The sequence below is a fragment of the Strongylocentrotus purpuratus genome, unplaced genomic scaffold, assembly GCF_000002235.5.
Source record: "Strongylocentrotus purpuratus isolate Spur 01 unplaced genomic scaffold, Spur_5.0 spur5_scaffold_10, whole genome shotgun sequence".
In the NCBI taxonomy this organism is placed as follows: domain Eukaryota; kingdom Metazoa; phylum Echinodermata; class Echinoidea; order Camarodonta; family Strongylocentrotidae; genus Strongylocentrotus; species Strongylocentrotus purpuratus.
Window position 1 is genome coordinate 20096192 of NW_022145595.1, and position 13945 is coordinate 20110136.

General features: G+C 37.6%; 1 long non-coding RNA gene across 1 annotated transcript; it reads right to left on the minus strand.

Annotated features, from left to right (window-relative positions):
• Window positions 1–8600: 8600 nt before the first annotated feature.
• Window positions 8601–10119, minus strand: LOC115921847. The gene is made up of 2 exons (XR_004063131.1): window positions 10064–10119; window positions 8601–9160 (listed from the first exon to the last, which is right to left on the minus strand). It is a non-coding gene; the product is annotated as an uncharacterized LOC115921847 (long non-coding RNA).
• Window positions 10120–13945: the final 3826 nt, after the last annotated feature.

Here is a 13945-nt window from a genome sequence, read left to right on the forward strand (position 1 = left end):
ATCTTGCCAAGTCGACTTCGTAAGAAGTACATGTTGTCATGGCGAGATAAAATATGTTACCGAGTCGACTTAATAACAGTAGATGTCGTCTTGGCGACATAAATGATCACGTGGAGTCAGTTTTAAGAAGTCACTAGACCTAGACTAGTCGACTGTGAATGAACTACACGTACGCACGCTGCATGAAATAGTCGTCACACTACATATCTCGCCATGACGACATATACTTTTTGGGAAGTCGACTTGTTGAGATAATTTATGTCGCTATTACGAGATAAACTTTTTTGTGAAGTTGACTTGGCAAGATAATACATGTCGCCATGACGACATGAACGTTTTGTGAAGTCGACTTGGCAAGATAATTTATTTCGCCATGTCGACATTACTTTTTGGGTAGTCGACTTGGTAAGATAATATATGTCGCCATGACGACATGTAATTTTTTAGAAGTCGACTTGGTAAGATAACTTATGTCGCCATGACGACATGAACTTTTTGTGAAGTCGACTTGACAAGATGAAATATCTCGTCATGTCGTCAAGTAGAATGGCACTTTAACGCTTCCGTACATATATATGCTAGTAATTTAAACTTAATTTGTTGAGCTTGCACTTTGGCAAAGTACAACTAAATATCATATTCATAATATTATCACAATTCATTGTCTGGGCAGCAAATCAACCAGTTATAACTCTGAAAAGGAAGAAGAAGAAAAATGGTGACCAGTGTAAATTTACCTAAGTGTAACATGTTGATTTGTTGCCATATTTGACTCGCCATATCCAGAAAATTCCCCATTACATGACATGCTTGCCAGTCTGTCAGTTTTATTTGGCCGGGTGTTGGTGAAGTTTTGTTCAAGTTCCTGACATATACCTATGAATTGTGTGAGAATACGGTAGACTGAGAGACTGAAATAAGAGAAAAACAGAAAGAAAGTACATGTAGTTTCCAAGTACAAATTCTTAGTTGGTGCATGGAGAAATTCATGGCCTGGCTCTGCATTATCCAAGCCTTGCACCAGCTCTTCTGACGCTGATGGTCCAACTTTTGCTTGGGCTTTGTCAAAAGAATTGTGGTTTGAGTCGGGTGTATTGCTATGTTTAGAGAAAATCAGGGTTGAATTTGACTTGTGTTTAAATTCCAAAGCAGCACTTATCACCACAGGATTTTTTGTACAATCCTCATTGACCTGATGATGCATTGTGTAAGCTTTTTTAAAGCACTGTAACTGTTATGCGTGGTGCAGAAAAATACTTGAAATAGAATTTGTGCTTATATACAATATGGCAAAGAGAGAAAGAAAGTGAGAGATCTAAATGTGAATGTTATGATGATGGAAAGAAATTACTGGCAATTCAGAAGAACAAAGGTACGCTATGGTGTGCCCCTTATCAAATGTAATGTGGAAGAAAGGACAGGGAGAGAGAGAGATGTGAAAGAGGTAGGCAATATGAATAAAAGGTAATCGCATCCCTCTTCGTAGCATGAACGTTCCGGCTTTTCTTCTACTTCTTCTCCCTCTTCCTCTTTCTCTTCCTTTTTATTTTGTTTCTTTCCCTCATCAGAGGATTTATCAATTATATATACATGGTTACATTCAAAGATACCATACTACAAATCAAATTTATATAATCACAAAAACATCATTATTTTCATAACAAAGAATTGAAATTAAGTTTTGCTTTGCAAAGCAATTGAATCATCATTAACATAAAAATTATACTGATAGTTTTGTTTCCCTCTCTTTTTTTTTTCTTCTTCTTTTCTTAAATAACGCCTAACAGTTCTCTTGGTAAAAGCTTTCTGGTCATATTTATGTTTGATGATTTACTTTCCAATCTTTTTATAATTTCTCTGTGGAAATTTGTTTAGAAACAGCTTTTCTCTCGTCCATCCCAGTTATATTTCGATTAACAATCACTTTATAAATGGTCCAAAATGCTATTGTGAAGAATAAAGTACAATGACTTTCACAATCTATTTTGAGCAGGAGTTGGATACTGAACGTCAGTATCTTTACTTTGTATATATCTCGTAATATTTCTTTCAGATGTTTAATGAAGGGTTCAATTAGTTTGCATTCGATGAATACGTGATTTATCAGGCGCGGATCCAGGATTTCTAAGGGGGGGGGGGCCCAAATTTGAAATTATGCGAGCCAAATACTGTTGCGTAATGGTGACCAGCATTGGCGTAATGAGCAAAAACGTTGGGGGGGGGGGGGGGGGGGGCAGACAAAAAAAAAATCCGCATCACCCCATTCTTACATGCAGGCCCCGCTGAACGTTTTTCAAAGTGGGTGGGGGAGGCTAAAGTATTTATGATCAGGTAGAGCGTAGCGTAAATTGGCGTGGGGTCTAGGTGCAAAGGCCCGGCGGGGTCAAGGGGCGGAGCCCCCGGAAGCTCAGGGGGTATGGGCATTTAATTACTGTCGATGAGCATATTTGATAACTTATTCATGACACTAGCAGGTCACTAATGGGCGTTCTCTTTCCCTTCCTTCTCTCATTTTTTTGGCGGGGGAGGGGGAGGCAAGGGCCTACCCCCCCCCCCCCCCCCATCGATCCACAATTTGTTTGTGAGAAAATTACAACCTTCTCTTCTTTTCTTCTTCCTCTTTTTGTCCTGTTTTCTTTCCCTATTCTTCCTTCTCCCTCCTTTTTGTTGATGGGGCGGGGAGGGGGGGGGGGGGGAGGGGGAGTAACAGCATGAGAGGCAAGGCCCTTTCGCCCCCCCCCCCGATCTCCTCCTTTTCCCCTTTTTATTTTCTTCTTCCTCTTCTTTTTTCCCTTTCTCTCCTCTTTCCCTTCCCCTTCTTTTCCTTCTTTCTCTCGCTCTCTCTTTTTTTTGCCTGGGGGGGGGGGGGGGGCAAGGTCCGCTCGGCCCCCCTGGATCCGCGCCTGATTTATATCCTCTTTTATATTACATTTTGGGCATACATCGTCATTGGATATTCCCCATTTGAAAAGATTACTTCTTACTGGCAATAGATTATACAGTAATATCAAGTTAAACTCTCGTAATTTGCTTTCTCTAATTTGTGCAAGATTACGCTTGAATAACGTAGACCAATCAATATCTACATTAAGTTTTTTTTCCCAATAAAGGCAACATGTGTTAGTTAATACAGTTCTCGAAGGAATGAGTTTATAGAAACGATTGCTACTTATATCAGTAACATGTTCTCTTCCCCTTCTACTTCATCTTCTTTCTCCTTTTTTTCCCATTCACCTAATAAGACTCGTGCCCCTTCAGTGACTGCACCCACGTTGTGCCTCTGCCACGAATCACTAACTGTTATGAAACGGAACATGGCTGTAGTAAAAGTAGTCCAGGATCAGGCGGGTTCATATACATCAATCCTCTTTTAATCTCTTCGGTATTTGTCCCTATTTTGCCGTTCAATTAAGAGGAGCATGCCCCCCCCCCCCCCCCCCCCCTCCGTCCCTTGCCTCTGTAGCTTCGCCACTTTCCGCAGTTAGGGAGTGTCATTGCCAATGTTCGTACAAGAGGTCTGTTGTCATCACTTTTTTCGCAATACATGTAGCGGTTGGTTTTTCAAGGAATGACGTCGTTGGGGAAGTATACATCGCCTTGATAAGATCGTATGATTTTGTCGTTTATGGCCCACCTCAATCAGCTAAATAAAGGCCTTTTCAAATAAATCACCATCGCGTATTGCTATGTATTACTATAAGACCATAATTAATATCAAACATACATGTATTATTATCTTATTCCGTCTTAGCTCGAGAAATCTCTTTTTTGTATAAGTTTAAAATAAATGTACTTCTCTATATACCATACCCCTTTTGTTTTAATATAAAGTTTGTGCTCGCAGACTACACACGACCAACGGAAACAACTTGGGGGTTTCCCCTCCCCTTAACTATGACGTACGTGGTAACTGGGAGTTTCGATCATAACAAGAATTTACTTCAGAGTCATACTGCGGTAGCCCTATATTACTCCAAAACTTCCCCTTGTAGCCATCTAAGAGAAGTGTTATTTGCAAAGAGAAACTCAAGATAAACTTAAGATAAAATATAGAATAATAAAACACATAATAAGAGCCGAAGGGAATGTGATCGATATCTATAACTGTTATCATGAATATTTTAAACACATTTACTCTTCAGAATGGACATTTGAAATATTTATGATCATCAATGTGATTGCAGAAAATTTTAAAACTCAACTAAAGCTTAAACCTCTTATTCATGCATAGATTTAGAGATGTGTTTGAAATATTCGCGGCAGTCATTTGCTCCACGGCCGAGATCTTAAAAGGGTATTTTTAGGGTTCAATCAGATACAAAATTCCTAGAAAGAAGTTGCCATTAACAATAGCTAATAATAGTCGAAGTGAATGTGACAGAATAACTCTATATTTAATACATGCGTGTGTTTAAAATATTCGTGTCAGTCATTTGCTCCACTGCCGAGATCTTAAAAAATGGTCTATTTTAGAGCCGAAAGAAGTTGCCATTAACAATAGCGAATTATAGTCGAAGTGAATGTGACCTAATAACTCTATATCTAAAACATGCGTGTGTTTGAAACGGCGTGTCAGTCATTTGTTCCACTGCCGAGATCTTAAAAAGGGTCTTTTTCAGGGTTTAATCAGATACAAATTCTGAAAAAGAAGTTGTCATTAACAATCGCGATTCCAGGGTACACCTCCAACCACCCCCCCCCCCCTTGAATAAAAAGGGGAAGAAGGGAGAAAAGAAGAGGCATGGGCTGAGGACCCTTCCCCCTTTGTATTATTTTTGTATTTTGCTTGTCACAATACCCTTCCTAGTCGCCACATATTTAAATGTTGTATATAAGTGTGCTCATGATAATCCTTGTATGATATATGGTTTATATTAATGACTAAATCGCGACCTCGATACACAAAAATGATAACACGTGGTGACAAAGATTTGTGAGCTTCTAAGAAACTTCATTAGGTGATACGTACGTAGACGTATCACCTTTTGATTTCGTCAAGATTTTCTTTATTATTTTTATTATTCTGCCATGAATTTGTTCGCAGGATATCTCAAGAATGAATTAAGCCATAAACATGAAACTTGCCATGATGATAAATCTTAGTCTAACTTAGAACTGCGTGATTTTTCAAAGACTCCAGGTTATCGTGACGTCATCCAGGCGCCATTTTGTGAAAATCAACTTATGATCATATCGTCATAACGAAAAGGAATTTCTCATTCATATTTATCATGATTAAGATCAATATCCGTCCGGTCAATTTCAGGTCAATGAATGCGCGCAAAAATGCGCGCACGCCTAGATGTGCGCGTTTACGCGCGCTTAAATTTTTAAATTGCTCAAAATCATTCCAAATTTTTTTTGCATACGTTTTAGGCCATTATAAGCATTTCATAAAAAATCGTGCAAAACACGCATTTTTGCGCGTTTTCGTTTGTCACGGCCGAACGAAAAATAATTCCTTGTATATTTGTTTTGACAGGATATTTCTCATATTTTTCTGAACAATTTGATACCATGTTCATCTCTTTATCACTATTAATAACGGAATGAGCGTCCGTTCAAGAAAAATATCCGTGCGCGCGAGGCAATGTATTACATAGCATATATGGGCAAAAACATGCCTATAAAAAGTACATCGGGATGAATAAGGACTGCCATTTTTGTTTCATATTTAGATACAGTATGAGTCGGAGATATGATTTCATATCTTATTAGGCCATGAAATACATCTTGACGTCATCATAATGGCCTTGAAAGTCAAAATACTAAATTGCATATTATGACGTCATTATATTTATGGAAAATTTAGTGTATTTCTCATAATATTGACTGATTTTCTTCCAAATTTCAGTATCTTGTAGTTGAGGCAATACGTGCCTTCACGGTTGTTTCATCGCAAAGCATGCCGGGACATAATTCTAGTCCATTTTCACCTTCGCCGTGATCAGCTGTCCTATTGCAAACAACGGGATTCGTATCGAATCAACATCATAATCTTGTACATAGTCCGCTATTCTGCAGTGATTTTCTTCCAATCCAGTATCATTTGTACGGTAAGAAAACCAAAGTTTGTGGTTATTCATTTTTATGACTAATAAAGCTGATAATACGACGTAATGAGAGTGGGCCGAGATCCAACTTTAGTAAATGTAGGCCTAGATCTAGTCCCGTATGTTCAAATGTGTGTGCATTTTAAGTAGACTGATTGTCTTTTAAGCTGCTTAAGTACACTCGTCTCGTGTTTTAGGTAGAAATGTACAGTAATATGAGATTTATGTCTCATGAAATATTAATAGACTTTCTAGATCCTATAATTGATAATGGAATAGGGTCTACTAGAATGGCTGACATTTAGATAGTGATTGCAATTAAGTGTAAAAAAGTAAAAGAGGCCATGAAAATGATAGATTTGTCGATCTGGATCTGGATATAAATTCTGATATCGATGAGCTCAACTTGAGCATCTACGTGTTGAAGAAGTGATAAGGATTCTTTTGTTACAATCATTCTTGTGGTCACGAACTTAATATGATTGTCTTTTCCCTTATATTTATCAGTTGCAGCATCATCGAACACGGCCGATGAAACAAGATAACGTGCATGTAGATGTTACGAGAGAGCTCATTTCACAATGGACAACAGAAGTGTTACGTGACTTTCTACAAGGAGGGGACTCAAGCTTGGAAATTGAGTACCGGTAGTCATTACTTTATGGGTGTTCTCTGCCTTGACGCGGTAGCTGTTCAGCCATCCGAGGTAGACACTGTGAGGAACTGGACAATGGATGGATTGGGGGGGGGGGGGTGGGGGTAGGCATGCAGAACTGGCCTACTATGTTTGTATGTACCTACTGGATAAGGACCCTCCATCACTAGAGGGAAAAATAATGAGAGACTACAAAGAGGGGAAGGCATATAGTTATTTTGCCTTGTGAAAAAATTAGATTTAGCCCCTAAAAAAGTGTTCCTTCGGGTATCAAATGACGACAGGTGAAACCTCACAGTTGTAGAATTATTATCTGTAATGTGATTTCCAAACCATGTGACAGCAAATGGTGTATGGTGTATGTTGTAAAGGTATTGTAAAATGCATTGTTTAACAATGTATAACAATGTTTAAACCGAGATGGACGTATGGCCCTACGTGCTACCAGTGTCTGTGATATGGTGTATTAATACTGAAGCCCTAACAAAATTGTGCTTCAAAATGATCAAGAAGTGCCTCTAAAAAGTAAAAATCTTTGTTTGACCCCTTTTACCATACTCGTTTTCCCCAATAAACTGTAGTGTTATGAAAACCGTTTGGCAAACACAAAATTTGGTTTCGATTTCCAATCGTAAATATCTTGATAATCAGACAGGCGATCGGATTGTAAAAGTCATTGAGTTCCTGACTGACCTAAATTTATCATTGCAGCATGAGCTAAATCCAGGATTTTGTTTCAGAATCTGAGAGTAAGTTACCCGATCCCTTTAAATGTGTTTGCATTAAAGGTGGTACCCCCCCCCTTCTCAGCAAAAGTCCAGTGTGTAAAGTCAATAGGGGCAGATCTTTTTCTTTGTTACGAGCCAGAGATTTTGGGAACACGCATGCGGTACCTCCGTTCCCGTTCCTGGAGGGGGGGGGGGGGGCGGGGGTGGTACTACTTCTTCATAAGATGTCAACTTATATGCATTGCATTAAACCTGTTGATATTGATCTAACTTGTATTCATCTCATGGTTATATTTATTTTATCAATAAAATAAAACAACACAGAGAAGGTTGTAGATGAGTACTAAGCAATCATTACTGTATGTAGGACGCCGAGTTGAAGTTATTCATGATTTATTCAAGAGAGGAAGGTCAGACAGACCTGATGTTTTAAATATTTAACGAGAGAAAAATCATAGAAACAGAGAGAGGCATCGAGAGAGATGTCGACGCTTAATGAAAGAGAAAGAGTGATAATAAGGAGAGAGGAGAGAGAAAGAGACAGAGAGGGGAGGGAGAGATAGAGAGGGAGAGCAAGAATTTGGTGTGAAGAGGAAGATCTAAGAGAACAAGAGATTAAATTTTACAAATGTACACGTTTCCATGTACCTTTACTTAATTTATATTATAATGTAAACGATATTGTGATGGTCTTTGCTTAATTTTAGTTTGCATTCTTTCCTTTAGCTTTATCTTCTAATTTACTATTCTAATTTAGTAAATGTTAGTATAAATATAATTTTGATTTCTATCTCTTCCCCTATGTCATAGCCTCCATTCTTGCTCTCCCTTCCTCATGTTAGTCCATCTCTCTTTCTCTCTCTCTGTAATGATAACCCCTCTATCAATCTTTTCTCCATCAACTCATGATATGTTCCTCCTCTTCTCCTTCTCGTTCATCATCACAATCATCATCATCATCTCAAAACTGTATTAATCAATCTATAAGACTCTTTAGATTGATCAATACAGTTCTTATAACATATGACCTTTATGTACAAACAATAAACCAAATGGTCACAATCATTTAATAAAAAGTGGTAAGAACAATTATTCCAACTCTATGGGCAACAACGTAATCTCCATTTTCTCCTCCTCGTTCAAATATTAGCTTCTTTTTCATTCTTTACTCGTGTTACTTCTCTATCTCTCTGACTATACTCACAAGAAAGTAGAATCAACGGTTTGACATGAAACAGTCTAGAAAATGAACTAAATTTATTCAAGTATCAAATGATTTTGAATTACAGACAGCTTTCTCCCACGAGATGAAAAAAATATCTCCCTAACCAGAAACTGGCAAAATAACTAAATGCCTTTCCCTCTTTGTAGTCTCTCATTCTTCCCTCTAGTGATGGAGGGTCCTTATCTACTAGGTACACACAAATGTCTCTATACATAGTAGACGACCAGCTCTGCAGTCTGCATGCCTTTCTCCCCCCCCCCCCCGCCCCCTCTCCATCCATCGTCCAGTTTATCTCTACCTCGGATGGCTGAACAGTACCCCCAGAGTCAAGGCAGAGAACACCCATAAAATAATGACTACCGGTACTCGATTTCCAAGCTTGAGTCCCCTCCTTGTAGAAAGTCATGTAACACTTCTGTTGTCCATTGTGAAATGAGCTCTCTCGTAGCATCTACGTTATCTTCTGATTCATGGGTCATAGTGTTCGAAGATGCTGCAACTGATAAATGAAAGGGAAAAGAAAATCAAATTTAAGTTTGTGACCAAAGAACCCTCATCACTTCTTCAACACTAGATCATGTAGCAGACGTGTATGCAGGGGGGAGGGAGTTTCGGGGGTTGAACCCCCCCCCCCCTCCTCCAATTTTGTTTAGACTATGTGTGTGTGTGTTTTTGAGGAAACCCCCCCCCTCACTTTTTTAATAACAAAAATAAATTAAACATTTTTTGTGCTAAAGGGTGACCCAAAAAAGGTGACCTTACCCCCCACCAACTGAACAAAATATCGGTCTCCCAAATTTCATATTTTCAGGGAAAAAAAGAAGGAAAAAAAAAGGTGCTCTTACCACCCCCGGCTTATTCACCGGCTGGCCGAGTCGTTGTGAAATTGACTGCGTGATTTTCAAATTTTACCCCCCGGCCCCCCCCCCCCCCCCCCGCCTCGAAAAAATCCTCCGTACGCCCCCGTCATGTAGATCCTCAAGTAGAGCTCATTGATATCAGACTATTATATTCAGATCCAGATCGAAAAAATCTATCGTTTTCATGGCCTCTTTTACTTTCTTACATTTATAATTTCTAATTGCAATCACTTTCTAGGCCTAACTGTCGGCCATTCTAGTAGACCCTATTCCATTATCAATTATAGGATCTAGAAAGTCTATTAATATTTCATGAGACATAAATCTCATATTACTGTACATTTCTACCTAAAACACGAGACGAGTGTACTTAAGCAGCTTAAAAGACAATCAGTCTACTTAAAATGCACACACATTTGAACATACGGGACTAGATCTAGGCCTACATTTACTAAAGTTGGATCTCGGCCCACTCTCATTACGTCGTATTATCAGCTTTATTAGTCATAAAAATGAATAACCACAAACTTTGGTTTTCTTACCGTACAAATGATACTGGATTGGAAGAAAATCACTGCAGAATAGCGGACTATGTACAAGATTATGATGTTGATTCGATAAGAATCCCGTTGTTTGCAACAGGACAGCTGATCACGGCGAAGGTGAAAATGGACTAGAATTATGTCCCGGCATGCTTTGCGATGAAACAACCGTGAAGGCACGTATTGCCTTCAAGATAAATACACTACTTTTTATTTCATTGACGTCATCATAGTGCAAAATTCAATTAAAGTGAACATTTCAGAATTTTCTTAATTTGCGTGTTATGCCTAAGGAAGGTGAATTTCGTTCACATCATGAATCTTCATGACATTGATCTTTGGGCACTATCTAGCTTATGAGTACTCTATGTTCTCCCAAATTTTGATACGGTGTAGCTAATAAATTATCTACAATATTGACGTACATCATTTATCATTTCGTTGACATCATCTTAGTGAAAATTTCAATTAAAGGCGACATGTCAGAATTTTCTTAGTTTGCGTGTTAGGCGACTTTTTCTGAAATCCTGATTCTACAAATCTCTATCGAATACCTGAAGGGGGCGCTATACCACTCTTACTCATGGTCTTTATCGTATTTATGATCATTATCATTAGATCATCATCGGCACACTTTCATGATAACAAAATAGCACGTATCACCTAATTCGTCAAAGTGACGAATTAAAGTCTAGTATTTATTTTGTGTCTGTATAGAAAAAATTATTATTATTCTTCCTCAATTTTGTTCGCAGGATATCTCAAGAATGGCAAAAGCCATTGTCATGAAACTTTTAATGATGATAGATCTTAGTCTAACTTAGAACTGCATGACTTTTCATAGACTCAACGTCATCGTGACGTCATCCAGGCGCCATTTTGTGAAAATCAACTTATGATCATATCTTCATAACGGAAAGTAATTTTTCATTCATATTAATCATGAATAAGATCAATATCCTACCGGTCAATTTCAGATAAAAAAACGTGCGCAAATCCGCGCGTACGCTTTCGTGCGCGCAAAAATTTAAAATGCTCCAAATCATCCCCAATTTTTTTTCCATACGTTTCAAGCAATAAGGGCATTTGACAAAAAAATCACTCAAACTCGCATGCGCGCGCGTTTTTTGCGCGTTCTAGCATTTTGCAACATAGAATCGCCGAATTTTCTTTGTCATCATATTCGGTACATTTTTCAAAGCATTTTGATAATTTGTTCACCTTTTATTAACGCAATGAGCGTCCGTCAAAGTTGACAGCACGCGCGGATTTGCGTTATCTTTATCCACAATACATTGGTAAAAACATGCCTATATAAAATTTATTGTAACTCTTTAGAATAGATAGAAACTCCTAATATTTTGTCATATTTGGATAGATTATGAAATGGAGATCTGATTTCATGTCTCATTTGATCCTCAATTAACTCATGACGTCATCATAATGGCCTCCAAACTCAAAATTTTAATTTGCATATTATGACGTCAGCATATTTTTGGAAAATTGATTGTATCTCTGTAAATATGGATCAATTTTCTTTTTAATTTTGATATGTTCTAGCTGAGACAATTTTCTACAAATGTAGTATTCACAATTTTTATTTTTGACAAAAGTATCATGGTGTATTTTTACGATTAAAGGAGGCATGTCAATTTTTCGCATTTTGCGTGTATTCTCTATGGGACATGACTTTTTCTCAAAACTGGATTCTACACTCCTGTCTTTCGCGAGCAAAATCTCCGTTGTTTTAGCTTCGTTTTCGCTGAGCTTCAGATATGTTGTAGCTGAGACAATGAGCTATCAAAAGTGTGCCCCTTATTTTTCGATTAGATGCCGGGATCATACTAATATTCCACTTGCAAAGTAGGATTTCTGAATTCCATTTCCCGTTTACGTGTAATCGCTATGGGAGATGTTTTGGTATATCGGTAACGCACTTGACTTCCAACCTCGAGATCCCTGGTTCGAGTCCGGGTATCTCCAACACTTTTTTTTTCACTTTTTTTTCCTTTTGACCTTCACTGTACCATCTCCTTTGATTATTTAAACACGTAGATTCGCAAATATTGTCATAAATAACCCTTTTTACTTTATTATTACCCTATTTTCACTTAATCCATTACTTTTTGCGTGTAATCCCTATAGGAGATGACTTTTTCTCAAATCTGGACTCTATATTCCTGTCTTTTGCGAGCAATATCGCCGTTATTTCGGCTTGGATTTTGTTGATTTTTGGGTGTGTTGTAGCTGAGACTATATGCTATCTAAATCAACCCTCATTTTTTCAATAAGATGTCATGATCGCGCTCATGATCATGATCATTATCATCACGATCATCATTATCATAATGATGCTAATCATTTATCAATTACATTTTCATTTCTTTGAATAAGATAAAATCGTCAAAAGGTGTTCTTCATGATGTAAATTAGAGTCAAATGTGTAACTGGTTACTGCACAGGGTCAAAGGTCATATATTGTTTCAATCTATCTTCCCTAGATCCATGATGATCAAGGAGACACAATTTAATCTTGACATATGAATAGATCATAATGGGAGAAGCATATGAATGGGAGAAGCAAAATAATATATCGTGTAATGCATTATTCGTTATGTAAACCATTATCATACGTATCACCTAATTCGTCTAAGTGACGAATTAAAGTCTAGTATTTATTTTGTGTCTGTATAGAAGAAATTATTATTATTCTTCCTCAATTTTGTTCGCAGGATATCTCAAGAATGGCTAAAGCCATTATCATGAAACTTGCCATGATGATAGATCTTAGTCTAACTTAGAACTGCGTGACTTTTTAGAGAGTCAAAATTATCGTGACGTCATCCAGGCGCCATTTTGTGAAAATCAACTTATGATCATATCTTCATTACAAAAAGTTATTTCTCATTCATAATTATCATGATTAAGATTAATATCCGTCTGGTCAATTTCAGGTCAATAAACGTGCGCAAATGCGCGGTGCGCGTTCGTCCGCGCGTTTACGCGCGCGCAAAAATTTAAAATGCTCTAAATCACCCCAAATTTGTTTTGCATACGTTTCAAGCCATATGGAGCATTTGACAAAAAATCACTGAAACGCGCATGCGCGCGCATTTTTTGCGCGTTCTGGCATTTTGCAACATATAATTGCCAAATTTTCTCTGTCATCATGTTTGACACATTTTTCCAAGCATTTTGATAATTTGTTCACCTTTTATTAACGCAATGAGCGTCCGTCAAAGTTGACAGCACGCGCGGATTTGCGTTATCTTTATCTACAATACATGGGCAAAAACATGCCTATATAAAATTCATTGTAACTCTTTAGAATAGATAGAAACTCCTAATATTTTTTCATATTTAGATAGATGATGAGTCGGAAATATGATTTCATGTCTCATTTTATCCTCAATTAACTCATAACGTCATCATAATGGCCTCCAAACTCAAAATTTCACTTTGCATATTATGACGTCAGCATAATTTTGGAAAATTGATTGTATCTCTGGAAATATTGATCAATTTTCTTTTTAATTTAGATATGTTACAGCTGAGACAATTTTCTACAAATGTAGTATTCACAATTTTTATTTATGACAAAAGTATCATGGTGTATTTTTGCGATTAAAGGAGGCATGTCAATTTTTCGCATTTTGCATGTATTCTCTATGGGACATGACTTTTTCTCAAAACTGGATTCTACACTCCTGTCTTTCGCGAGCAAAATCTCCGTTGTTTTAGCTTTGTTTTCACTGAGCTTCGAATATGTAGTAGCTGAGACAATGAGCTATCAAAAGTGTGCACTTTATTTTTCGATTAGATGTCGGAATCATGCTCATATTTCACTTGCAAAGTAGGATTTCTGAATTCCATTTCCCGTTT